At 40.3% G+C, this 27,043-nt stretch overlaps 2 long non-coding RNA genes across 2 annotated transcripts in view; one reads left to right on the forward strand and one right to left on the reverse strand.

Annotated features, from left to right (window-relative positions):
* On the reverse strand, nt 1-26,176 carry LOC140896385 (uncharacterized). Its single transcript, XR_012154537.1, has 3 exons — nt 26,111-26,176; nt 5,962-6,086; nt 1-646 (listed from the first exon to the last, which is right to left on the reverse strand). It is a non-coding gene; the product is annotated as an uncharacterized lncRNA (long non-coding RNA).
* The window catches only part of LOC140896384 (uncharacterized), a 104,157-nt gene that overhangs the window by 27,070 nt on the left and 50,044 nt on the right, over nt 1-27,043 (forward strand). The window lies entirely within an intron of this gene.

The raw sequence follows: 27,043 nt of genomic DNA on the forward strand, positions 1-27,043 counted from the left end.
CTTCTGTAATGTGCAAGCTCTATGTCCTCTAGGGATAACCCAAGCTAAGCAGCTTGGAGATTCCTTGCTTATGCTTGGAAATATTACCCTCTCCAAATTCCAAGCATCATAGTGATACAGTTCCCTCTGGTCAGAATTTTTTTTCCCTTCTCCCAGAGGTCAAACCAATGGAACAAGTGTCGGCTCCTGTCTGCTCTTCATCGGTGTGTGTGTGGGGGGGAACGCAACAAAGCCTTTGTCCTTTGATCTTTCCCAATGGCTCATTTGGTTTCAGTGGGACTTGTTGCGTGCAGGCCCAGCACTTTGCATTAATTAATGCTTCTTTCCTGTTTGGTGAGTTACACAATTACAGAGGCTTACAAGGCAAACACTCAACGTAACTTGGTGTTGTCAGTGAGATCAATACATGCAGCATCCTACAAACATTTCATCAAGACTAAACACAGGCTTGTCAACTCAGCGTCTATTCTGACAAGCCTAACACCGAGATGAGCCGGGCTGGTTTCCAGCTGTGCATTTCTCAGTATTCAGTGAGGCCCAGAGGCTTGGCATGAGCTGTCACTTCATCTGCTGGCGTCACACAGGCACTGTCAGTGTACAGCTCCTAGCAGAAGGGGTTCTGATCTATGACTGGGGCTCCTCGATGCTACAGTAATACAAATAAAAAATGCTAAGGTAGGAATGTCACATACAACATACTGAGTACAGAGGTGTACCAAGGTAGCTGAGTCAGAGATCTACCCATGTATCTGTGTCAAAGATCATAGGAATGGGATGGGGCCAGGATCTCTCCCACTTCGTAAGAAATATGTGGAGATTAAATACTTGCAATGCATGGAACATTAAGAGAATCAGATCCAGATATCTGCACAGGCGTCTGTACGATCTTGTTTTCCTCCCTCTGATGCCTGAGGCATAGCCCCCTGCTTGGGACAGGAAGAAACCGAAGTAAGTAACTTTTTAACCTGTTTCTGGTGGGTGGAAATCAAGGATGGCTAATACTCAAACAGAAAGCTTGTGCTTTCTGGGGATGAGGTCTGAAGAGAGAGTAGTGTTAATTGAAACCAGTCTCGATAGCTTTTGCAGCAGCAGAGTATTTCTGACATTTTACAGCTGTGCTGGAAATTTCCTGGAGCTTAACAATCAATTTTCTGCCAATCAGAAAGCTGAAGGCACTCTGTTTTGGTCTGCAGGGATCCAAAAGTGACATTTTTAGTGTTACACATCTTAAATGTGAAGCAGCTTAGAGAGAGCACCTTGAAGGTTTTTGAACTCTGAAGTAATTATTTTCTGGTGCCAAGCTACACACGCTGGTAAATGCTGTTTGCTGCACGCCACTCTTGCTCCCTATAGCACTGCCAAAAATTAAAATGTAAAAAAATACAGCCCAGAAGGAAGGCTTGTGTGGATGCATTTCAAGCAGAAGCTCTGTGCAGTATTTAGCATATTCGATGGCCTTGCAGCCTTAAGAGAATGAAGCATAAGAAGGATCAGCAGCTTGGAGACCTTCTAGGAGGTCAGGGGGAGGTCATTTTTGGGAGAACAGGTGGGTGGGAAAGGGGGAATCTAAGAAACCAATAACTACAATGAAACCAGTAAGGCAGGATATTTCATGGGCTTGTCTTTCATCTCATCTACACCAATTTTACAGGAGCATAACTTTGTTGATTTCACGGAGTTACTCCTGATTTTACACTAGGGTGAATGAGAGGAAAGCCAGTTCATACAAAGAAGTTTAGCTTCTATGGGACTTAACGTGGTCCTCTAGTCTGGTGCTGTCCTTCTGCAGATGGGTAAATCTCACCCATGCTGAATATATGAGCATGTCAAGCCAATTTCCAGAGTATGCTCAAAATGAAGACACCGCAGTAACCCATCACTTTGGCATTGTTTTCCCCAGAATCATGAAGATCGTCTGGATGATTATGAGAAAAATAGAACTCAGTTTATTGTATATGTTTTACTTAGAAGTGGAACAATGTGGGGAAAGAGTTAGCCTGGGCTTTAGATACATTTCATAGAATTATAAAAAGACAATGACATTTAAAAAATAACCCAACCAAACAAAAGAATAGTAGGCATTGTTGACTAGCTAGGTCAGGTTCTCAGCTGCCATAGGTGGGTGTATCTCCACTGACTTAGTCAGAACTGTGGTTATTTATACCAGCTGAGAATTTGGCCCTTAAAGTTGCAACAATTAATCATAGAATATCAGGGTTGGAAGGGACCTCAGGAGGTCATCTAGTCTAACCCCCTGCTCAAAGCAGGACCAATCCCCAATTTTTGCCCCAGAGCCCTAACTGGCTCCCTGAGGGATTGAACTCACAACCCTGGGTTTAGCAGGCCAATGCTCAAACCACTGAGCTATCCCTTCCCCATTAGCTGGGGTGGTATTGAAAAGTACACAATAATTAATTTTAAATTGCTGAGCAAGAAAAGAAAAGAAAGCTCTGATTCTGCAACAGGTAGGATCCTGTGTAGGCAGGCCCACCGACAGCATTTCCAGGCCCCAGGGCCAGGGCCGTCCCTAGCGGGGTCTGGGGCAGAAATGATCACTTCTGGGACCGATCGCACTAGCCAATCACACCAGCCCGCAGGGCCCCCCCAAAGCGTGGGACCCAGAGCGGTCGCCTCGATCCGCTGTACCCTAGGGACGGCTCTGCCAAGGACAGAACCATCCATGGGCCCCCTCAAAAGGTCCACCTGACATTTGGGCGGAGCTGCACCTGTGCTGACTGGTGCCCAGCGAGCTGCTGCCGGCTGAGCTGCTGGGCGCAGTCTTCTGGCACGGTCAGGGCTTCCATATGCCCACCCCGTCGCGCCGAGGAGCCCTGGCAATTTAAAAAGTCCCGTGGCTCCCGGCCGCCGCCAGGGGCCCCTAGGCCCTTTTAAATCGCCCAGGCCCTTGGGCAATTGCCTCCTTTGCTCCCAACCCATTGGTGGGCCTGTGTGTAGGTGACCTGCTCTGTGCGCTACCAGTTGTATGACTTGAATCTACACTGGTAATAATTTGTGTGTGTCTTTCAGTGTTTCTGTTGTAGGCTGTTTTCCGTTAACTGGACCCAACTTTTTGCATGCTGGAGTGCACTGCCTTCAGTCGGTGCACTTGAGCCAATGCATTATATGTGTATGAATAAATAAAATGAATGAAAAAGATAACAAACCAAATTCTAGTCCAAATGAAGTCAATGGCAAAACTCCGTTTCCCTTCAGTAGACCAAAATTTGACTGAATGCGTGAAGAGTGTGTGTGGGGGGGGAGGGGGGAATATCCACCCTCCAGTAAGTAACCTGTCACTTGTGGAAGAACTTGTATGCCTTGTTGAGATCCAGAAGTGGAAATCTGTCTCAGGAGCTTAGAAAGTCAAGAAATTTGTCTGTCTGTATTTTCCTTGCAGTTAGCTAAATCCTTAGGGTCCTGTTAGTGCTGGGCTCCAAGCAGATTTTTCTTAAAATGCTGAAACCTAATTTTTTGTTTAACAATTTTCAGTTTGAGGCCAGCCTCAAATTAGTGTGCCTCTCACTGGCAGAGCCTGGTAATTTGGTAGGTTGGAGGCTCTCACATATTCAAGATATTCAATACATTTTGTTATAGTCTGTACAAAAAATCTAGTCAGAAAATCCTGATTTATGATATTGCTCAGGTTTCCTGTTACTTTAAACCACTAACGTACTATAGCCTGCCCTTCATATGCAGCCAGCACATCTGGTCTGGAGTAGTTCCTTTCCATATCTCCAAAATTCTACACTTATAATCTATTCATAATTGAAAGGAAATAAAAAAAAATTAAGAAAGAAAGAAAGAAAGAAAGAAAGAAAGAAAGAAAGAAAGAAAGAAAGAAAGAAAGAAAGAAAGAAAACACTGTTAAAAGGCATCACTTGATATTTTAAAATCACGATTGGATGCTTTTCTAAAATATATGCTCTAGTTCAAACAGGAATTAATTCAGGGAGGTCCTATGGCTTGTGTTATATAGGAGGTCAGACTAAATGACCACAATGGACCCTTCTGGCCTTCTAATCTATGAATACTTTACCTTTCCCATTTCATCCTCTTTTATTTCTGTTTTGCCCTTCACACACACAAAAAACCCCCACTCCTCATGGAGTATATACAATTATATGTAAACAAACACATCTCTCCCAGTTGCAGAGGGGTTTGTTTGCTTTTGTTTTTTTAAAAAAATCTAAACATCAATCCTGGATGTTCGGGTGCACAGGCAGGGAGGCCAGTGGCATTCTGTACAGATACGTGGGCTTGCCTATTTGTGTGAACTTGCAGAAGCAGGGATTTGTGCATATTTTTTAAATGTGTGTGGAAAATGGGCAACATATATTTGGGGAGATGCATTTTGCAGTGGGTTAGTTGTACAGATAGATCAAAATTTTAAAAGGTAGATATGGATGCTTTGTATGGACTATAATGCTGTTATGTCCATGACATACAGAGAAGTAAGATAAAAACATAAAATACTTTTTTGAGAAGTTTGCAGTGCAACACTACTTTATTTCTTAGAATCTAGAACCCTAGCACACAAGAACCCCAAACCAGAGATAGACAAAGCAGGCTGCTCCATAAGACACAGAGAAATGACTCCCCCCACCTTGTTCTAGGCTGGCTCTTTGCAGACTGATTGCTGATGAGCCCCAGATTGCATTCTTCCCCGTAGCCTGCAAGCCAGACCAGGAAACCCCTTACGTTTAAAAGGATAGCTTGCAGGGGTGCTGGAAGAATGTTTATAGTGGGGGTGCTGAGAGCCATTGAACCAAGCTGTAAACCCCTGTATATAATGGAAACCACTTCAAGCCAGGGTGTGCTTCAGCACCCTCCACATCTCAAGGTCCAGCACCTATGTTAGCTTGTCATTTTAACAACGGGTTTCTATACACTGCACATTAGCAAATCAGACTATGTGTGAGTGCCTGGAGAAGCTACTGAAATCCACAGAAGTTGTGGAGGCTCAGGATATTTGAAAATCAGTGACACCCTCAAATTTCTCCTATCAAAAAGGTATGAAATTTTTCAACTCAAGAATTTACCAAAATCTGACATTTACGAACAACTATGTTATTTACATCAAGTGGAATTGTATGATGTAAAAACAAATCCCCAATCCAACATATTAAATTACATTTTGGTAAAGACTAATATATATCTGTATAGTATTATGAATATGTGAAGGGCTATGTACAGTCTGAGCATTATTGTTATTATGTTGAGGTAGGTCTTATGTTCAATAGTTCCTGTGGTAACGTGGCATAATCTGAAACAACTGTATGTTCAGAATCTAGATACCCAATGGCGTTGTCTTTTTGTTATTAATTAGATGCACTAGTTGAAGCACTGAGCCAGCTTCTCCATCCTTGAATTCAATGGAGCTATGCTGATTTATATCAGCTGAGAACTTTGACCACAGTTTGGGAAATAGTTTGCCAATTAATTTCACATGGAATTCCTGGGAAAACACAGTGGACATGCAGCCTGCTTTCTCTTGTGCCCCGGTTCAGCAAACCATCTTTAGTCAGAAAAACATATCAACACATGTTTACCTTTAAGCAATGAGTAAGTCCCATTCACTTTAATGGGATTTAAGCATGGGCTTAAAGTTAAGCATGTACTTAAGTGCCTTGCCGGGGAGAAATTGATTTGTGCATGTGCTTAAGTGCATTGCTGAACTGGGGCTTCCTCTGGGGTGCGTGCTGGCACAAGGTGAAATTTAAATCTCCTTTATCGCCAGGGTACACTGTATCCCATCAAGCATCAAATTAATGATAGAAATGGCTCCAATTGCTTCTGTTGCAGAAGGAGTTGCCAGTCTCTCTCAGAATTAGAATTAGATAACAATTGAGCATTCAGCACAGCTACACAGTCTCACCTTAACTACGTATTTGCTAGCTGAATAAACAGGATGAAATTGGACAGACACTCAAATTTGCTGGCAAATCCATGTGATTTCATTACCTTCAAAGTAGTTCCAAAGGTCTAGTGGCATGGAGCCAATCTATCAGTCCCCGTTTTTGGCCTCTGCAAAAGGTATGGAATAGCCAATGGCCAGCAGTCTTTGGTGTTGACCTCAGCGTCATTAGCTATAATGCGCAAACCAGAAAGACAAATTAGTTAGATCTTAATGATAATCTCAGCAATATCCACTGCACAAACAAAACAAGAATTCAAGTGCCAAGCTATTATTTTACTTTATGTGAGAGTTATAAATCTCCACTTCTGAAATGTAAAGGCCATTTTAACAAACAATTTAACGTGGTATTTTTTCCTTCCAAAAGCGCCGAGTCAGGTAGGCTTTGGTAGCTGTGAGAAATGTCTCTGATGTCACTAGCAATTTTTTTAATTTAAGCCAGACCCATATCGTTCCTTTTTCAGATGAAGGTGCTTGATGTTACTACCGCCTTACTACGTTTTCCTTTCAATGTTATTTTTAAAGCCAGAAGGAAAGCAGAAGAGAGTGGTCTGGGAGGCTGGGTAATTTTTGCTAAAAAATCAATTTTTTTAAAAATATCACATTAGTCATAATGATTTTAGGAGGATCCCCCAAGATCTAGCCTCTGAATGGTCACTAATAGATCTGTAAAAAGGGTATTGGGCTAGATCCAAAAAGGGATTACAGGCATGTAACTGACACTTTGGGCACCCAAGTCCAAAATTTAGATCCTCAACCCCCCCTCCTCCCAATTAACTAGCTGCCTAAATTCCCTAGGTGCCTAATTTTCCTCCAATAATATCCCCATGCATTGTTTGGGGACACTGGGCATCTAACTTGCGTCTGTGGATTCTACTAGGCAGCAGGATGCCTGAATAGTGGGCATTGCGACACTGAGTCTAAATCCCCTTGGTGGATCTAGCCTAGTGGAGCAGAAGAAGGATGGACTTGTGGTTAAGGCACTGGTGTGGGATTCTGTAGATCTATGTTCAAATCCTGATTCTACCACTGGCTTCCTTTGTGACAACCTCTTTGTGCCTCAGTTCCCAATCTGTAAAATGGGAATAATTTTATCCCCCTCATAGGGATATAGTGAAGATAACTCATTAGTGATTGTGAGGCACTCAGACACTATGGTGATGAGGGGCATAGAAGTACCTAGGTAGAGTCATTCACTGGTATGATGGGGCAAAAAAGCAGGCAGAGAGAACTGGTGAATCTGGCCAATGATTGGCACACGATTTCATTTTAATATTTGATCACATATGCAACCATTAACTTTATTTTCAATTTCAGTTCCTGATTCTGTGAAAACCCTCTGAAGTCAATGGGAGGGCTTTTGTTTGAATGTGTATGGGTGCAGGTTAAGAAAAATGTAATAGGCCCTTAGAATTTGAAAAAAACCTCATATGCCCAGTGCCAGCCATGAGCGCATTTTTACACTTGAGTTACAAACCCTTGCACGTGTGAGTTAGAGTAAAAACAGATTTAAGAGTGGCACTCCCAGGAAGAGCTGGTCAGGAAATTACATTTTTCCTGAAAAATATTTGCCCCATTCCTCCCCGAATCAGTTCCACTCATGGACATGAGAATTTATATGTTAAATATAAAACGTAATAAAAGGACAAAATGAAAGTCTGATATTGATTACAACTGATCCAATGATGAGAAAAGATCCAATTAGGTAAAATTACCAGTGACTGGGCTGGACTTGAATTCTATGCATGGCCGTGCTTGCCATTGTTCTCAAACAGGAGGATAATCAGCTGGTAACTTAGGAAAATGTTTATGAATCCTGAACATTTCTTGAATTGGTACCGTTTTCTATGCTTCTAATATGAAGAACATACTGTACTGTTGTGTCCCTATAATGGTTTGCTTTGGCAGCAAATTGGGTGCTCAGCTAATTAGGTGATGAGGGCAGTTCCCGAACTTATATAGGATAGACCAGATTTTCTGTTTACATGGCTTGTGGAAGCATGTCTAGTATAAATGATTCAACAAGCTCAGCAATGCTGTCTCTCACCTGGCATGTTAGAGGAGCAAACCTGAAATCATTGGTGTGAATTCAGTTTGTTACACATTGATAGTCAAAGCAAATCTTCTTTGCAACCAGCAGGCAGTTTAAGGAACATTCCTATCATGCAAAAAAACTTGTCAGTACGACAAAGATATTTCATTTAAAGCACTTGGTCACACAGTAATGTAATCAATAGATCAAAGTGCTTCTTAGTGTCTGAACGTGAAGGGATTGGCAATAGAATAAAGTCTCTTTATTTTTGGGAAAGGAGGTGTTGTAATTTAGGCGTCAATACTGTGGTTCATTGTCTTCTGCAAGCTCCTGAAAGGATGACACTAGGAATTTCTTCCAAATGTCCAGAATAGAATTATTTATAGAGACCTGGTGACTGTACATGCATTACAACGGATATATCACACTAATGTTAAAGATGGCAAGTTTTAGACTGAAACCTTTCAACATGTCAGGAGTAACAGTGGATGAGGTTTCAATAGTTCATATCTCTACAGGTAAGGAAACCTTTTGATTGGGTTCCTTTTTCCTTGGATGCAGGGTATAAATTCCTAAAGTAGAGAAGTCATCAGAAGAAGGACAGTGGGATGGAGAAAGCATATATGTGAAAGTGTATCCTCAGAAAATCTGAGACTAAATCCTGACATCCTAATGCAGTTTTCGCTCAGGCACAGTTCCCTCTGGGAACTCTCTCACAGCAGAGTAGATCTAGTGTAACTGTAAGCAGTACTTAGCCAAGACTAAGGAATAGGGTGACCAGATAGCAAATGTGAAAAATTGGGACAGGATGTGGAGAGTAGTAGGTGCCTATATAACCAAAAGCACCAAATATCGGGACTGTCCCTATAAAATCAGGACATCTGGTCACCCTAATGAGGAAGACTTCAGGATGAGAGTTCTGGTTGCTTTCTTTAAATCAATATATCTGGAGTCATTTTGATCCTCAGTTTCCAGAGTTGCAACTGTAATTTACTTCAATAGAGTTACTTCCACCGAACTGAGCCCTCTAGTATAGTAGGACCATATTTAACCCACTCAAGAGTCACCTGGGTGCCATTGGGAGTTGTGTGTGTCGAATGGGGGTAGAATATGGTCCTAAATTCATTGAAATGTTAGGGCCCAATCCTGTTCACATTGATATCAATGGGAGTTTTGTGATTGACTTCACTGAGTGCAAGAATGGGCCCTCAGGATAAACTGTTCGTGTCTTAGTATTCTGGTATTTAGAGTAAAAACATGCTATAAAACTTGGGTTTCGTTGAACTGCCATTAGAGTTTAAGGAAACACACTTTGGCACAACAGGCAAATGTTTGGACTCTATTCTCATCTAAGATAATGAACTCTCTAGATGTCACGCAGTAGAGGACGCACTTCTTGTTACACCTAGAGCAAACGACTGAAGGGGTCAGATTTTCCTATCTTGGTATCAGGACTGGAGCTGTTTATTAAAGTGAAAGAAAAAGTGGAATAATAATAATAATAAAAAACCCTTAGGCAGATACACAGGGCAGGAGTGGATAAGTGACCACTTAAAGACAGCAGTGTAAACAGAACTTAAGGGCCTAATAAGTTTTATCAGCTGAGGAGGACTGATAGAGGAAAATTACTAGCATTTTATGGGCTTCCTGGTAATGACCTTTTCTTCAGCAACTATTTCTTCCACCAATAGTTTTTGTTTCAAGTGAGGAAGCTGTTACAAAATGTGCACGGCCGAGATTCTGCCCTGTCAAGAGCAGTTCAATGTTGTGTGATAGCCCTTCGTATAACTGGAAGATAAGGTGATCTCTTGCAGCACATAAGCAATGGGGTAATAGTTTACAGCATATGATCTCAATTTCTTTCTTTTTAAAAGGATTTTTAAGTTAAACTAGTGCTAGGGAAAGATCCTGGTATAGTGATGCTGTGAAATTTCCTCCCATTGCCCTCTACCTCACCCCGATAGAAGGAAACATCTGTATGGTTAAGAGTAATTCAGCCTTTGGAAGCTCTATTACCAGCAGGAATAGCAATGAGTACCAATGCGAGAATGTATTTTTTGGGGGACGGGGGGGGGGGGGGGCGGGGAAGAGAGAGAGAGAGAGAGAGATCACTGAATGGTTTGAGCATTGGCCTGCTAAACCCAGGGTTGTGAGTTCAATCCTTGAGGGGGCCATTTAAGGCTCTGGGGCAAAAATTGGGAATTGGTCCTGCTTTGAGCAGGGGGTTGGACTAGACGACCTCCTGAGGTCCCTTCCAACCTTGATATTCTATGAATTATTCATTTTCTATCAGACTTTTATACTGTTGCCCATGACCATAGTAACTGGGCACTTTCCACATAAAACCAATAGCAATAGCAAAGTCCCTTGTGGCCTTCATGGAGTCTCTGTCACTCTTTCCTTTTTGGGGTCAAACTAACTAATTGTCTGCAAGAAAATGGGCTGAGACCACCAGATCATTTTACATCAGCCACCAAAGGATGGAAATTACTCTCAGTCACTGCTGACCCGGGTCAGGCTCAAAACAATGAGTTGTTCTTAATTACTGATTGCCATTTATACAGTATTCAACATGTACATGGTGCCAGGCTCACATGGTGACAGTCATGCTCACTGGTTAGAAGCTTGCTGAGAGGACCCAAAATCAGAGCCAAACATCACAGCCAGACTCAGGAACCAGGAGAAAGACAGAAACAGGGTTGGAGCAGGACAGGAGCTGATGAAGGAGCAAGAACAATCACAGCTGCAGGCCAAAGCACAGAGCTTCTAGCAACCTTCTGTGGCTACTGACCTTAAAAGCAGCCTGCTGGTTCCCCTCCGCCAATCTGCCAGTCCTGCCACAACCCATCAAAGCTCATTAATCTTCCTGGAGGCTGGACTGACTAGTCATCAGCGGAAGGTGTTTAATACTGACACATTTGTACTTACTATGAAAGTGACCAAGAAGTGTAAGGGTTACATGTACCATCATCAATGCCCTCACTCATCCATCCAAGCTCTTTATTTTAATTGCATACATTTCCAGTAATATAATTTGCTATAGCCAAAGAGCCCAAATTTGTCACAATGCTTCCTACTATGGCCACTGAGAATTACACAGTCACGGTTGGGATAAAACAATCAAAAACATAGGCCCTTACATCTACAGATAAAGGCGAATCTCTTTTGGCTATTAGTAGTACAGGGCCAGCGATACTCAGCTGAGCAGTTCAGCTTCTCGTCCAATAGAGAACAGTAACACACACATATGCACACTAGCTAATTAATGCAATATGTGCCTCTGAAAAAATATAAAAACCTATGGACTCCACATTAAAAGACATTTTTTGAAAATGTGTCCCGTTTTGCAACATACTCCAGATTAATAAGTTAGGACCATCTCGTGTCTGGTCTTTGCATGGTTGCACTGGAGAGGCCTGTTGAAAAGGATCCTCTTCATCCTCATTTTATAAATGGGGGCCTGAGGCACAGAAAGGTTTAGTGACCTGTCCAAAGTCCCATGCACAGTTTGTGACAAAGCCAAATGCTTAATGCATATCTCCTGAGTGCCAGTCCGGTGCTTAACCTCAAGTTGAACTCCAACCACTTTCTCCGCCTAATAGAAAAAATAAGTGCTGAAGTACTGAAAGGCTCTTTAACCTAGCAGAGAAAGGTATATCAAGAACCAGTGGGTAGAAGCAGAGATGACCTGTGCCTGCCGATAGTGGTGGGGCAGAGTGAGGGCAGCTGGCTTCAGCAGTGTTACTGAGCATGCTCCGTACAAGCCAAGCCCCAAGGGATGCCTCCGGAGGGAAGTGAAAGCCAGACAAACTCAAATTAGAAATAAGGCACCAGTTTTAATAGGGAAGGTGATTAATCACTGGGACAATCTACCAAGGGAAGTGTTGGATTCTCTGTCTCTTGAAGTTTTCAGCTCAAGGCTGGGTGTCTTTTTGGAAGATATGTTTTAGTCAAACACCAGTTATTGGGCTCAGCAGAGGGGCAATTGAATGAAATTCTATGAGCTGTGTTACACAGGCGGCCAGACTAAATGATCTAAGAGTCCCATCTGGCCTTTAATCTTTGTAAAGCACTGTGAAAATACAAAGAGCTATCAATATATAAGTGCTATCATTATATTTGCCTGTTGTGATTATTCCATTGGCCTTAGTGTTGAGATGGTGCACTGTACCTTTTAGACTATGCAAAAGGATGTGTGATTAACACCTAAATGCAAGGACTCATGGCCCATACTATATGCTATGTAAGATCTTTGACTACATAGAGGTCTGTGCAATACCCAGGGACAGCATGGTAGAGCAAAGAGGATCTAGTTTCAGCCTTCAAAGTCTATTTTGTCCTTGCTTTTGTTTCTCTAACATATTTTTGTGGTTTAATTTTATTCCTTTGATTTTTATATGTAAAATACAAATTAAAAAAAGAAGAGAAAAAAGTTCACTGGAAATGTTTGAAATATTCTCTGCTGGAAAAATAATATCCTGTAATATATGGATAGCCATGTAAAAACTCTGCTGCCTAGCACCAAAAAACCCTCCTGGGTGTGACTTTACATAGCAGGGGGGTGGTTTCATAGTTGGTTAATATACTATGTTTGCATCTCTAGGGACCTCAGTTCAAATCCTGGCTCTGGTTAGGAGGGAAAATAAGTTTGGTGGTCTCATTAGTCCTCACTGAAAAAAAACCAGCCACATAATTTGGTATAGTTGGCAGCCTTTGCTCTGGATAAATCCAGGACTAGAATAACAGGGGTTATTGCAAGCCAGGATTGAGGTACATTGGCAGAGAGGGAAATTTTATACAGAGACTGCCTGTACCAAAGCCAGTGTTAACAGTCCTTTTACTTTTGTTTGCTCTGAGTTCACTCATATATTTGCAAATCAAAATGGTTTTAAAGACATGGGGAAAAAAAGATGGCTTTAGAGTTATAAAACATTTAACAGACCCCTTTCCCGACATGTTTTATTGCAGCTCAGCAAATCCCCAAACTCCATCTTTAAATTACTCGAATTAGAAAAGATGTAAAACTAATCAGAATACTGCTGCCTAGATATCTCTTTGTCTGCAATATAGGAACTTTATCTTCTGGTAAAATCATTACACAGGTTATCAGTTATAAATAACCCTTTATAAAAGACTAATAAATCAGCCAGTTTGCATTTCTTGAAAGGAAATATAATTGTACTATTTTTTTTCATACAAATAATTTCAAGATTTGCATTTCAGCAATTTGCATTAAGGCTGTGGTTTATTAAAAGTGGCCTTAAATTGCAAAAAGCATGCGGTGGTGCTATTTGGACGTTCCGCTAGGCACAACACAAAAGCAAATTAGTGTGACGTGTATTTGTTCTATTTTTTTTCCCCTTCCTAGATAGCTTCAAGATGGGCCAGATCCTCCGCTGGTGAAAATCAGTGTTGGTTTAAGGACTTTGACAAAGTTTTAAACAAATACTTCTCTTTCTTTCTCTCTCCATTTAGAACAGTGGCTCTCAAACTTTTGTACTGGTGACCCCTTTCACATAGCAAGCCTCTGAGTGCGACCCCCCCCCTATAAATTAAAAACACTTTTTATATATTTAAAGGGCTGGAGGGCAAAGTGGGGTTTGGGAGTTGACAGCTCGCGACCCCCCATGTAATAACCTTGTGACCCCCCGAGGAGTCCCGACCCCCGCAGTTTGAGAACGCCTGCGCCTCGGTTTTTTTCTCCTGATTTAGAAGACGATATACTGCATGAAATCCAGAGCCTGGCTGATGCAGCTTACGCTGTCACCATGCCTGCTTAAACTGTAATTAGAGGCTGCATTGTTCAGGAGTCCATACCCAGAAGCCACTGAGGATTAATTAGGTCTGATATTTATTTCTTTTGATATGAAACCCAGATGTGTGCAGTTACCCAGAAACCCATCGGGAGAGCCACCCTGGTTTTTTTTTTTTCCCCAATTTGATCAGAGGAAAAGCAGCCTTGCCCACCCAGAATTAAAAACAAAACAACAATAACAAACTAGCACCAAACAGTGATCATGGAAAAGATTTTACTACCTTCACTGATCATCTGCAAAGCCACTTTACCAGCACAATCGTCAAATAATTCAGACAACCCCAATTTTCCTTTGTTACAAACTGTACCGATTAGAACACATACACGTTGTTAATTTATCTTTCCGATAAAGCTTGGAAGAAAAATACGGAGGGAGTTGTTTCCCTCTTCATTAGCAACAGAAGGTTGAGAGGGACAGCAGTCAGTCTATCTTTTAAATTACGCTTCTAAAGACACTAAGAAGTGCTCTATGTAGTTCTGAAGCTTGTCTTTTTCACCAACAGAAGTTGAGCCAATAAAAGATATTACCTCACCCACCTTGTCTCTCTCATATCTTTTTAAATACCACATTCATCACCATATCCAAATACCTATCAATTCAGTAAAGACCTGCCTGCAAGTGAATTACAGAGGCTAGCATCTGAAAACAGCGGACATAGGCAACAAGTACGGTACTGCCCCAGGATCCTGTTCTGGAAGGTGGCCCCAGGGGTACAAGAGTAATTCATTTTCTATGTTCTGGCTGTCAAAAAGAGCAAGTTTCTATCAGTTGTATTGGCAATTTTTGTGCTGTGGAAACCTGTCTATGAGGAAATGGAATGAGGCTCATTCACATAGCCAAACTGGTCAGCTCTTGAGTCATTCATGTTATGAAGCAGACATATATGGTAACGGCTAGCGCTGGTCAACATTCAGGCCAAACTTTTTTTTTCATTGAAAAACTGTCTTCTAAAAAAAAAAAAAAAGTTGTTTAAAACCATTTACAATTTTTTGATTAAAAAAACCCAACAGATAAACAAAATCAAGATTTTTTTTCAGGTTTGGATTTTCCTCTTTCCTTTTTAGTTCTCCGGTTTGCCCTCCCTTTCCATTGGCAAAATGTAAAAAGTAGCAACATAGAGCTCGCAGGAAAAAGTAAACAATAATGTGAAAAAATAAAAAAAACAGGGAAAAAATCAGTTTTTTAAAATGTTTTTCCCTAGCAAATCTAAAAATTTTGAAATTTCCCCCTGCCCCAAAATATTGAAAAAATAAAAGAGTTTCAAAAATTGCTCATGAAGCATCCAGATTAAATTTCTCACCAGATTGAGTCCTTTGTTACTATGCACTTGAGTATTGATTTAAAACCCACTGATGTCAACAGAAACATTCCTATTGACTTCATTGGGCTGTGGCTGGAACAGATTTGAACTAGTGGCAAAAGGCTCTAAAGCTCATTCCAATCCCCTGACCACCGAGGTAACATATTTTACTGTAGATGTGTAATATTGTTTCTGAATAATTCCTATAGGACTAAACGAAGGATTAGGGGGTTGATTCTCCTCTGTCTCACAGGGAAAATCAGAAATACTTTCACTGAAATCAGTGGAGTTATACTAGTGTTAGTGAGATTTGGATCAGGTCTTGTATTTCTGCAAATTCTGCACTATCTTCATAATATGTGTGCGTGAAATTATATATATATGTATTTCAAATTAACAAACTCTCAGTTTAAAAGAAAATAAACCCAAGAGGACAAGAGTAGGTCAATTTTTTTTCTGAAGGAATCTGTAGTATTTATTTTTCAAGTAGACTGTCAAAAGCAGGGTTTTGCATAGTTTCCTGGAAAACTTCCTCACTGCTTTGCAGTTCATAAACCTCACCTTTTTCAATCCATTTATGGTGTATCTCACAGGTCTGCCCAGCTCCAAAAAGTCAGCTGAAAAAACAAATGGTCCTTTTAGCTCCTACAGTACATGTAAGATATGTCAGGACTCAAACATAATGGAAAAAATTGAAACCACTAAATTTGAACTTATTATCCACTGCTACTGCTGTGTGTCCCATTACTCCTAGAGATTCCAGGTTCTGAAGAATATCAACCAAATTAACCTCATCAGCTGAGGTGTGGTGTTGCTCTTGATATTGTCCCTTCTGTGGCCACGTTTGGTATAATTAGAAAACTATTCAGCAAAGAACACCTCTCTCCTTTTATCTCTTTTATTCCCCCCTTTTTAATTTCAGGGGGATGGCAGAATTTTGCAGCTTTTATTTTTTCTAACTTGATCTCTACCAAATTTAGTTAAGTTTTAATCAAGAGTTGTTGAGTTTTTAAAATAAAACAAAAAGATAAAAAGCAAAGCTCATTTGCCAGAACCCAATAGGTGGAAGTTAAAGGTATTAACTCAGATGTTCCAAAGTGATAGAGTATCAGGGTTACTGTCCAGCTGGTAGATGATGGGTAAATTTAATACAAAGAAAAACTGAAATGTGTCGACTCTTTGAACTGATTAATCCTAGGGGGGCAGATCCTGCCATCTCAGGACATGAATAACCTTAACTGATTTCCCTGAGGGTCACTCAGAATCTGGGTCCAGGAATGTGTTTGGTTCTTTACTTTCACAGTTGTTATTAAACTGAAAATCTTACAGAGAGAGAGAGAGAGAGAGAGAGAGAGAGAGGAAGAAAGTCTTACTAAAAAGTCAGGGAGATTTCTCCCAGGTAACATCTCTGATAACAAAAGCCTATCATTGACAATTCCTGAGAGTCGGAACAGGAGCTCCCTCTCATTACAGCAGATATGATTTTGATTGTGTATTAACACACACAGATGTGTCATCTATCCCAGAGTTGGAACCTCTGTCCACAATGATGTAAATCTTGGCTTAAGACACTAACAGACAGATAGCATGTTCCCAGCCTGGTCACATTCGTAAATGTAATAAACCATGCTTGTTCTATGAAAGGCACAAAATAAAAATCTTAAACCAGACATGATGAAACACATGCCGGCTATGTTTGTAAATAAAAGCTGCTAAAATGGTACTCTGGAGAATAATTCAAGCAAAGTCTCTCTGGGCGTAACTGTTTTATTTTTCCCTTGAAGACCATGTAAACATGAGGGAGGGGAGAAAAATCAACCCAAACCACAGTTTGTAATTTTTGTGGTAGCTGTTGCAATGTAAATTTAGAGAAATAAATCTGAGTCAAAGATTGTGTTGAGGCAGTTTGTCTGGATTCAATCAAGTGAATGGTTTATAGTACTCTGATATAATCAAAGAATTAACCAGATTGTCTAATTGAGTCTGTCTATGTCTAATGCTTTTGCTCCACGTTATGTTGCTCCTGCACTTTACTTAATGTGTATATATATATATCTTAACTGACTTTTTACATAACCAGCTTGGACTGTGGAAAAACAAGATACAATTATTGATGGTCAAAATTTTTCACGCTAAAAGTTTACTCTTCAGAAAATGACCTTTCTTCAGAAATAAAGCTTTCCACAAAAAAAGTTTAACATTATGAAAATGTTTAATTTTTCATGAAATTTTAAGTGAGATTTGTATCAGTATAATTATTTTCAATGTAATTTTTTTAGTGAGAAAACATGATTTTTAATAAAAAATTCTATTATGATTTTGAAAATGAATTATGTAAAAACTTTTTTTTGCAAAAAATATTGTGAAAAAATGAAGCGTTAGGTCCCTTTCAAATCCTGCAAAATAGAAATAACTGCACAACTGACATTTTTAATGAAATTTCATATTTCAACTAGATCTAGGGTTAAACTTGGAATCTTTTTGTTCTTCTCCTTTTGTTGAAACTATTGTGTAACATTGTTGCCTATCTTTAAACTCCTGCTGTATCCCACCCAGAGGAGGCAGTACTTCTATGTTGGGCGGAATGTCTTCCATCAACACTGGTACGTGGAAATGCTTTCCATCAATATGCTGACCAAATTCTCAGCCAAAGTAAGTCAGTGGAGCTACACCAGCAGACAACTGGGTCCACAGTCTGCAAAGCACTTCAGAGTCCTTTGAAATGAAATGTCCAGCAGTGTATAGATTAGAGCTGGTCAGGAATTTTCCAGTGAAACTGAAACTGTGGGAAAGAGTTGGTTTTGGTGAATCTCCTAATGTGAAACAATTTTGAAAAAAAAAAAAGTCAAAATTAGCAAAATGTCCCTTTTCAATACTTTTGAAATGGAAACTTTCTCCTTTTTTTCTTCAAAACAATTTTGTGTTTAGAAATTTTAGTTAATTTATAGTGAAAAAGGTTAAAATGTTAACACATCAAAATTGAAACAAAAGCTTTTAAAATTATTGAAATTAAAAGTTTTGATTAACCTGATCCAAATGTTGTGGGGGCGTATCAGTTTCTGATAATTTTCAAGATGTAAATATTTTTGTCCCAATTCAGGATGGGAAAATTTTTCAAAATTCTCATAGGATGTAAAAGCCATTTTCTATCCACTTCAAGTATAGCTATCCAAATAGTTATATGGATTGGCCCAGCTTCAAAGCATTATTGAAGTGTAATTGATCCAGGAGGTTGAGCAATGGGAATGATGTATCAATTAGGATCAATCAAAAATTTTCCACTCAAATTATTTTTCAGTGGAAAACTGTATTTTTGACTAACCAAAATTTTTTACTAAAAATCCCTGCTTTCTGGGGAAAATTTTTACTTTTTGTTTGAACACTGAACATCTAAAACCCAAAATGTAATCAGTTTTTTGCTAAAAAACAAAATACCTTAAGCCAAAAACTGAAAATTGTTGTGCTTGTGGTAAAAAGTCCAGCGAGATTACATAAAGCCTTAAACACACAGACATTAGAGGTAGGCTCAATCCATAAAGTCCAAATCTGGAAGCAAACTTTACCCAAGTTTAGGGCTGTTTAGATCCAGGATTTTGGTCCAGGCCCATCATGGAAGCTCAATCCTTCTCTCCTTTCCTACACATACCATTTTAGGCTCATGGTTCAGTCAGCAATGCATTACCTATGTACTGTTCTGCTCTGAAGACAGGACACTTTGTTCTAGTTATCCGCTTCTAAGATACAGGCACTGTTAAAATCAGTGGGAGTTTTGCCATTGGCTTTCATAGGGTGGGGATTATCTCTTCTCTAGGTAAATGTGACTTTCTGTTACAGCTCTCCAGAAAGGAAAAAATAAAAGCAGGACAAATAAAGTCATTGGCCAAAATCATGCCTGGTGTAAGTGAGTGCAACCCTCTTGACATCCAATATGGCTGCTCATTCTTAAACCAGGTCTGAATTTGGCTCTACATAAGCAGCATGAATTTCCTACAGTCATGGTATATGAAGTATCTGAAGGGGTGGTAAAGGAGGGGGGACGCACAAGGTCATAACTGTCATAGGATATCTTTTGCAATGTGGGATCTTGAATAGCTTACATAAAGGTGGGTTTCAGAGTAGCAGCCGTGTTAGTCTGTATTTGTTAGTCTCTAAGGTGCCACAAGTACTCCTGTTCTTTTTACATAAAGGTGGTATACATCAGGCATGTAACAGAAGGTGCAGCCCTATCTCTGGGACGTTGGATGGCTAGAAAAACATAATATCCTGAGGGCTGCAGATTAAGGCTTATTAATCAGTTAAAGACAAGGTCTTAGATAGAATTGGCTGCAGTTAGGTCTGTGGTGCGTTTAAGCACCATCCTAGTCAAATAGGCTTTAAACAGTTATTGAGTCTCGATTGAGCATATAATCCCCGGGAAGGAGACTGTCAGTGATTTCTGTATGTCTGTGTTTTTCGACTTCTGCAATAGCCAGTCAGGGAAAGAGACAAGGATTCATTACTTTTGTGCGTTTGTGTGCAAGAGAGAGAGAGAGTATGTTTCCTGAAGAAACGTTATAATTCACTTCACCCCCATACTTCCTTTGCTGCCCTTCCCACCTCCCCTCAATGCTTTTCTTAGCACTGGCCCCCCAAAAAAGAAAGAAAGAAATACGCTGTCTGGCTTGGAAAAGTCAGCTTTTCCCAGGAGCAGTGTAATAATGTTAATGGAAGGGAGAACGGGAAAGAGGAAATGTTTCGCTAACGTGGAGAATTTCTGGCTTGCGTTCTTTCTGAGGCCTGTTTGTCAGGGGAAAAAGGAAATTGGTGGCTGGATGAAATATGAGCTGGTGCAGCTGCAGTGCCTTTAAATACAAGCTTTTTTAAGCACACTGGCGCTTCAGTTTGGGGGTCTAAGCAGATGCCGAAATGCCTTTCCCCACTTCACATGGGGCCTTTGCGTGCTGTGGTTTTAAGACCCATGTTCAGGTGATTAAAAAAAAAAAAGGACAAAATGTCATTTTCAGAGAAGCAAAAAATACTTCAGGCTCTTTGGCGTGGAACTCATAAAGGGCTTTTTGTGTGTGGGTAGTCAGTGCAGTGTCAAGACAAATCACTTGCACAAGGTGGAGTAACGCTATCTGAAATTAAATTCGGGCCTCCGTTTACAAGTAAAACTTTCTGGTCAAAAATGCTTTTTCTTTTGAAGAAGCTGGGGGGGAGGGAGGAAACGGCACTGTTTTGCTTGCTATTTATAACAAGCTACCCATGCATTAGCTAATTAACTGAGCTCATCAGCTGGAGTTAATAAACAGCAAGCAATTTAAGAAGTTTGGTAGAATCCAGGTCAAGGTTTAGGACTAGCAGCATTTAAATACCATGAACTCGCGGCAGACTCCTGTGTTATTGCTTTGCAAACTCTTCGGGCTGATCTGGATTTTGGGCTGATTTGGATTTTATGTCCTTAGTATAAGGGAACCTTAAAGTGGGCATGCAAAGACGGAATATTTTGAGAAAAAGAGAGCAACTGGAAAAACAAGCATTTTACGACCCACATTGCATCTTTTTGGAACAAGACCCTCCATGTTTTCTTATGTAGACATGCCAGATACAACAACACTCTAAGAATAAAGACCAAGAGTCTGATTCTCACTTCCACTTAGGCCCCTTTACATTCCTCTGGCAGCATAAAGGGGACTTAATGAGGATGTAAATGTAATTTATGGGTACTTAACATTTTTCTGATCCTGTTTTGTTCCTCTTTAGTTAATGCCACTCAAATGGAGATTCTAAACTGTTTATCAATTGCTGAGAGAGATGCAAACATCTACTAAAACCCAGTAGGTATGTGCCTACATTGGAGTCCTGCATGGCTATGGCCTGGTCTACACTAAAAAAGTTAAATCAACCCAGATCCACCCTTCGGGGGTAGGAAAATTCACACCCCTGAGTGACTTAGTTAAGCTGATCTAACCCCTGTTGTTGCCAGAGCTAAGTCGATGGAAGAATTCTTCTATTGACCTAGCTACTGCCTCTTGGGCAGGTGGATTACTTATACCTACGAGAGAATCCCTCTTGTCGGCTTAGGTAGCATCTACAGTGAAGGGCTGCAGTGGTGCAGCTGTAGCGTTTTAAGTGTAGACACAGCCTCGGTACGAGTAAGAGCCTTACAATCTAGCTTGAAATGTTAAAGTACGATCTTACAAGAAATTATACCCTGGATTGTGGAACTCTTTTTTTTTTTTTCCTCTTTATATTTCAGCAATATCTCTGAATTAGGGCTGGTCTACACTTAAAACGCCTCAGCAGCACAGCTGAGCTGCTCCAGCGGTGCCACTGAGGCACTTCAGTGTAGACGCTACCTATGCAGACAGGATGGATTCTCCCATAGGCATAGGTACTCCCTCTCCTACTGCCCTAGTGCTGTCTACACCAGGAGTTAGGTCAGCTGAACTACGTCTCTCAGGGTTGCAGATTTTTCACACCCCTGAAAGACGAAGCTATGCCGATGTCACTTTTCAGTTGAAAAATGGCCTTTTTTCAAGAATGTTGCCCACATTTTTTGTCTGTTGAAATACTTTGTGATTTTTTTTTTTAACGCTCATTTTTCATAATGCCTACAAAAACTTGACCATGGTTCGGTTGCTGGTGTGCTAACACCGCTGCCTGTCATGTTGACTCATATTGGCTCATTGTTCCTTGCACTCCCCTATCTGTCTGTATCCATCTGTTGTCTCTTCCCCCTGCCCCTGTTTGTACAGCACCTAGCATAATGAGGTCCTGGTCTATGACCACCACCATCATCAAAATTATTATTCAAAATGCTCTTAAAGTTATTTGCTTACCAAAAAATGGTGTTTTGGAAAATGAAACATTTCAATATCCAGATTGTTACCTATTACAATAATGATTTTGATTAAAAAATACAAAATATTTCAAAACATTTAGGTGTTCATTTTGAACCCTGAATAATGGATTTCAATTTCAGTTTGTTTTCATGCTTTAAAAAAAAAATGTTGACCATCTCTACTGGCCAAATGCCCATAACATTTTATAGTCAGCACCTGTAATCACCTATGGGGGAATGACCTAATATAGCAACTACATTTGCAAAAGTGCTTTAGTGAAGCCTCAAAATTTGTGGACAATATCTTCCAGACAGAGTCCTTCACATACCAGTTTTTCCATGCAGAAAAACCTCATAATTATGCATACAGGAAGCATCTGTATTCATATCCAAGTTCTGATGCACACACACAGACAACGTGGCACGTGCAACAGAATGTGCAAAATTTAGGGTGCACAAAATTGGGCTCTCAAATCAAGAGTGAAATTCTGGCCCCATTGAAGTCAACAGCAAAATTCCCATTGACTTCAGTGGCATCAAGATTTCACTCCGAGAATCAGCTTTCAAAAATTTGGCTCAGTAAAGTCTCCCCCTCTGCAGTCTTTATGATTTGATGCCTCTGGACAATTTTGCCTCCTATCTAATGCTGAATCATTGTAGCCAAAGGAAACTGTAGGACATTATCCACTAATCTGATGCTTCAGTGTCCAAGCCTGTGGTAGCATATTGAAAATATGCTTTCCAAAATGATGTACCAAATTACACATTATTTCATTTGACAAACAAAACCCCTCTTGTGGTTAGCAGAATGAATCGTGTAGATCATAATTTTGACAGCGAGTACTGAGGTTGAACAACTGTTTAGACAATTTCGCTGTGTATGCATCGGTGTTCCAGTTCAATGAGAGCATATGGCAAATTCAGAAACTATACTTACCGATACCAGGGCATGACCAAAATTTATAATACTGTTGTTTACTTTCACCAGCACTGTAAGGAGGAATGCAGCTTCGTGAACTTAAATGGCCTCAGGTTGGTCACGTTGTTGTTACTACTTCATTCAAAGCACCCGTTGCCTCACAGAAATGTCAGGACAAAAACAGGACTGCATCAAACTCTTATACTTTGAGTCTAGTTTTTCTCCACTACAATGAGGTCTGAAGTTTCTGTTGGACTGAAACTAAGGGAGGACTCCCAGTGATGCTGCTTGATCTGGGGGGATGTGGGGGGAAACGGTTGTCTATTGATTCCACTTTTTTTTTTATCACAAAAAAAATCAAAGTATTTCAAGATCTTCCACACAGGCTGCTGTACCAGCTTCCTCCTCTCATTAAATTAGCATTTCCCCTTAATCACGGTCAGGAAAGACAGTCTTTCAGCATGATAGTTCTGCATCGTCTAGCATGGGACTGTAGCAAGGTGGCAACAAAGCTTTTTTAATGGTTGAAATTTGAGGTCTCTTCTTTTTCTTTCACCTGCTCTTCACCCAGCACATGCTTGTGCTTGCAATGCTGCAACATCTAAAGCTCAAGATGCTCTTGTATTTTGCACTGTCTTCCTTTGCACCCTTTGCAGTGCCGCGCTGTCTAGAGGGAACAAGGACACAGTCTAGACCTTCAAATGCTAGGAAGAGAATAAACTCTAAACCTCTCTCCTGCAAAAAAAAAAAATATATCTGCTGGAGAACAGCCATAAATATCATGCTGGCACAGAAATGTTGAAGTTCTCCAAAACCAAAATCGGAATTATAACAAGGTGCTTTTCTTCACTTCTCTTCCGAAATATGGCAAGACAAATGTAGGGGCAGATGTAGCATTAATGGAGTGTGGGATGCGCCTTGCTTAGGACAACATAAATATGTCTGATGAAGGAAAAATAGGGTGGAAACAGAAAACGTGCACAACACTTCGTTGATGGACAGCATACTTGTGTGACATGTTGGAGAAATTGCTCATGAACAGCTCATTCGTGGGGAAAAATATGACCATTGCATTAGGGAGGTGTAATGTAAATGGATCTGCTTGGTAAGTAATCGTTACCCAAGTCAGAGATGTCTGAAAAGAGCTTTGAAATATATTACCAGTGTTCTTAAGACTGGAAAGTCTTAGAAGACCCAGTCCTATGGGGGGCTGAACACCCTTGATTCCTACTGAAACCAATGAGCATTAAAGGTGCTCAGGATCAGGCATTTAATAAGAATGGGTCTGAATCTCTGATCACACTCTTATAAATAAGATAAACTCTACTGGAGTCAATGGTTTTTTACTGGTGTATAACTGGTGAAGGAAGAATAGGTTAAATATCTATACAGAGAAAGAAAGAGAAGAACCTTGCCGATTTGCATTTCACTCCTCTTCACACCTCTTTATTCACATCCAGACACATAGACATAGATTGTGGCTTCTGCCATTTCTCAACAGAGTTAATAGCAGAGTCCTCATAAGGTCTCTTATTAAGAAGAATTTGTTATTTTTACAAGATCATCTTCTCAATTTATATTTGGTTACTGTGAAGTTTTACAGAAATTGTTAAAAATCAGCTACACTTGCCAAATGAAAGAGGTACATATGCAGTGCAGCATCCTTGCTTTCTTTTATTGTGTTTCTCCACCTACTCTCATATCTATAACCTCCAGTAACTTCCAATGTGTATTTCAACCTTTAGTGAGAATGAGCTAGGTTCTGTAGACCAGCCATCCCAAATCATGCCAGGAAAACCCAAGATTGACCATCAAGTAGGCTCCATCTCTAAAAAATTCCTAATAACTATAAAGGGTAGTCCAATGAAAAACATTCACTTACCACATAGGTAGTTTAAACCGGAGAGATTTACAAACTGTTGCATCCTAGCCAATGCTGCTATCTTCTGCTAACATCTATATGTATGGTTTGGAGAAAAAGTCCTTACTTAATATTTGATTAAGCATCAGTCCTTACTTAATATTTGATAAGCATCAAAGATACATCAGGGTCCTGAACCAAAGACCACTAACGTCAATGGACAGTTTTCCACTTGATTCAATGAGTGGTGCATCAGGCCCCAAGTGAGTCCTTTTGGAAGAGTCTAGTCTAAGTTGATATGTGCCTTTGGCAAATTCCAGGGAACAGATTTCATGGCTGCCGCTGAAGTGTGGATGAAACAAGATCTCTCAAATTTTTGCTCATCTTGGAGTGAACCCAAACATGGAGGTTCCAAACCCCAAACCCCCAATGTATTGCTCAACATTTAATTTTGATTTCTCCATGCGATACCCTCCTTGTTGGTACAGGGCCACTACTAATAATGAAAACGCTAGCATCAGCGTGGATCATGGCCCTTCTTTTTTCTTTCTTTTTTTTTTACTCACATAATTTGAAGCATAAGGCCCTATTATTGTCTGGAAGTGCACAATTTATTAGTGTCAGTTTCTCTGCTCTGTTAGTTCAGGACCTCGTATAAACTGTGTGTTTCCATATTCTGGAATAGATATAACTTAACTCTTGATCTGCTTTCATTTTTCCTTTTAGAACTCAAAAGTGTTTTGGTAGAAGGGGTGTCTCTGGCAATGCAACAAGTTCACATTTGAAAGTTAAACCCCATTTTACTCACTGGTGTTTAACACTAGTTCATCTGCTCTGACAACTTACTCTTTCAGCTGGAACCCTAAGATCACTCTCTCTTCCCTCCATCCCTCCCCCCTGCCCCCAGGACACATAAAGCTGAATTAAGGTTTTAGCTCTGCTTAGAAAGGTCCAATCCAATCAGTAAAAGTACTGCAAAAGATCAGCGATCAACTAGGGATCTGATAGTCCTCTCCGTTAACAGTGTATAAGTGAAGAGTGACCTTACTGAAGTTAATGGACCTATCCTAGAGTCTAAAAAGTGCATCAGAGAGATGTTTTTTTTAATATGGGTGGGTGAAGTTGTTCAGATCAAATTATAACCCATGCAGAATTTTATCTCAGACCAAACCAAACTATTAATCCAATTTCTGAAAGGTCAATTAAAAGTTGTCCCCAACCCCCAGTTTCCCATGACTTTCTGGGCTTCTTCATTCCAACTTTAAAGGAGAAGCAGAGGTGCTGAAATACAAGAAGAAAGGATATCCTCTTTGTGTCCCTATTCTGACTGGAGAGAGGAAGTACTGGAAATCTTGTTAGAAATCCTATTCTTTTGAGACTTCCAGCCCCTTTATCCAAATCAGGGAAGTCTGAATAGTTCAGATAAGGTTATTTTGATTGCTTACCTGTATCGAAGCAAACTGCTGAAAGTCTTGAGGTGTGTCCATCACTAACTAGGATTCTCTCATGTGAGGGACAAGAAAGAACTAAATCCAGCTTTGCTTCTTGAACAAGAGCAGCACAACCCTGCACTAAAAATATCCTAAAATAATAGGAATCCAAAGTCTGTATCCAAAGTCTGTCTGCCTGTTTATTTGATCAACTAGAGCTCATACAAAACAAACGTAGCTTTCACAGAATAAATGGTACCATGGATTTTAGACAGTGAAACAAAATGTTCAGGACTTCAATGTACCCAGTAAAACAGCCAGAAACCTGGGACAAATGAAAGGCTGTCAGTGAAGTGATTACCTCCCTTTCTTATCTGGCTTATTTAAATGCTATCTGCTATGCATGCTAAGTACTATATCTGCATCCTATCAAAAGACCAGAATTGTATATAAACGATTCTCTTCAGTCCTAATCAATGGACTCCGATTCTACATGATTTGTCATAGCTCTGTCAGGAAGTTACCCTTCTTGTTGTGGAAGATCTTCTCTGACTCGAGAGAATGCTCAGGTATCATCTTGTTCCCTTCCAGACTTGCTGCACTGTCCCTTTAACACAACCATCCATCAGGTTTATATTTCTCTTTGTGGGTCTCTTAACTATTGCATCTGGCAGAATAGGATGGGATGAAATTCTGTTTGGCTTCCTGGCTGGCAGCAAACCTAGCTGAGGTCCATGGAAATACCAGCAAAAGATCTGTTGCATCCTTTGGTCATTTTCATTGCCATTCCATACCTCTGTACTTCAGAAACTCTTTGTTTATTGTATGCCCTTTTAATTCTGGCACTGTCAAAGCTGGGTCCATTAACATAGCATTATTATGATTTATTAGCTGTGCATGGCAAACACAATGTTATGACAGTTGGGCTGAGATTAGTTTGCAGGTCAG

Source organism: Lepidochelys kempii, chromosome 12 (genome assembly GCF_965140265.1).
Source record: "Lepidochelys kempii isolate rLepKem1 chromosome 12, rLepKem1.hap2, whole genome shotgun sequence".
Taxonomy (NCBI): Eukaryota; Metazoa; Chordata; order Testudines; family Cheloniidae; genus Lepidochelys; species Lepidochelys kempii.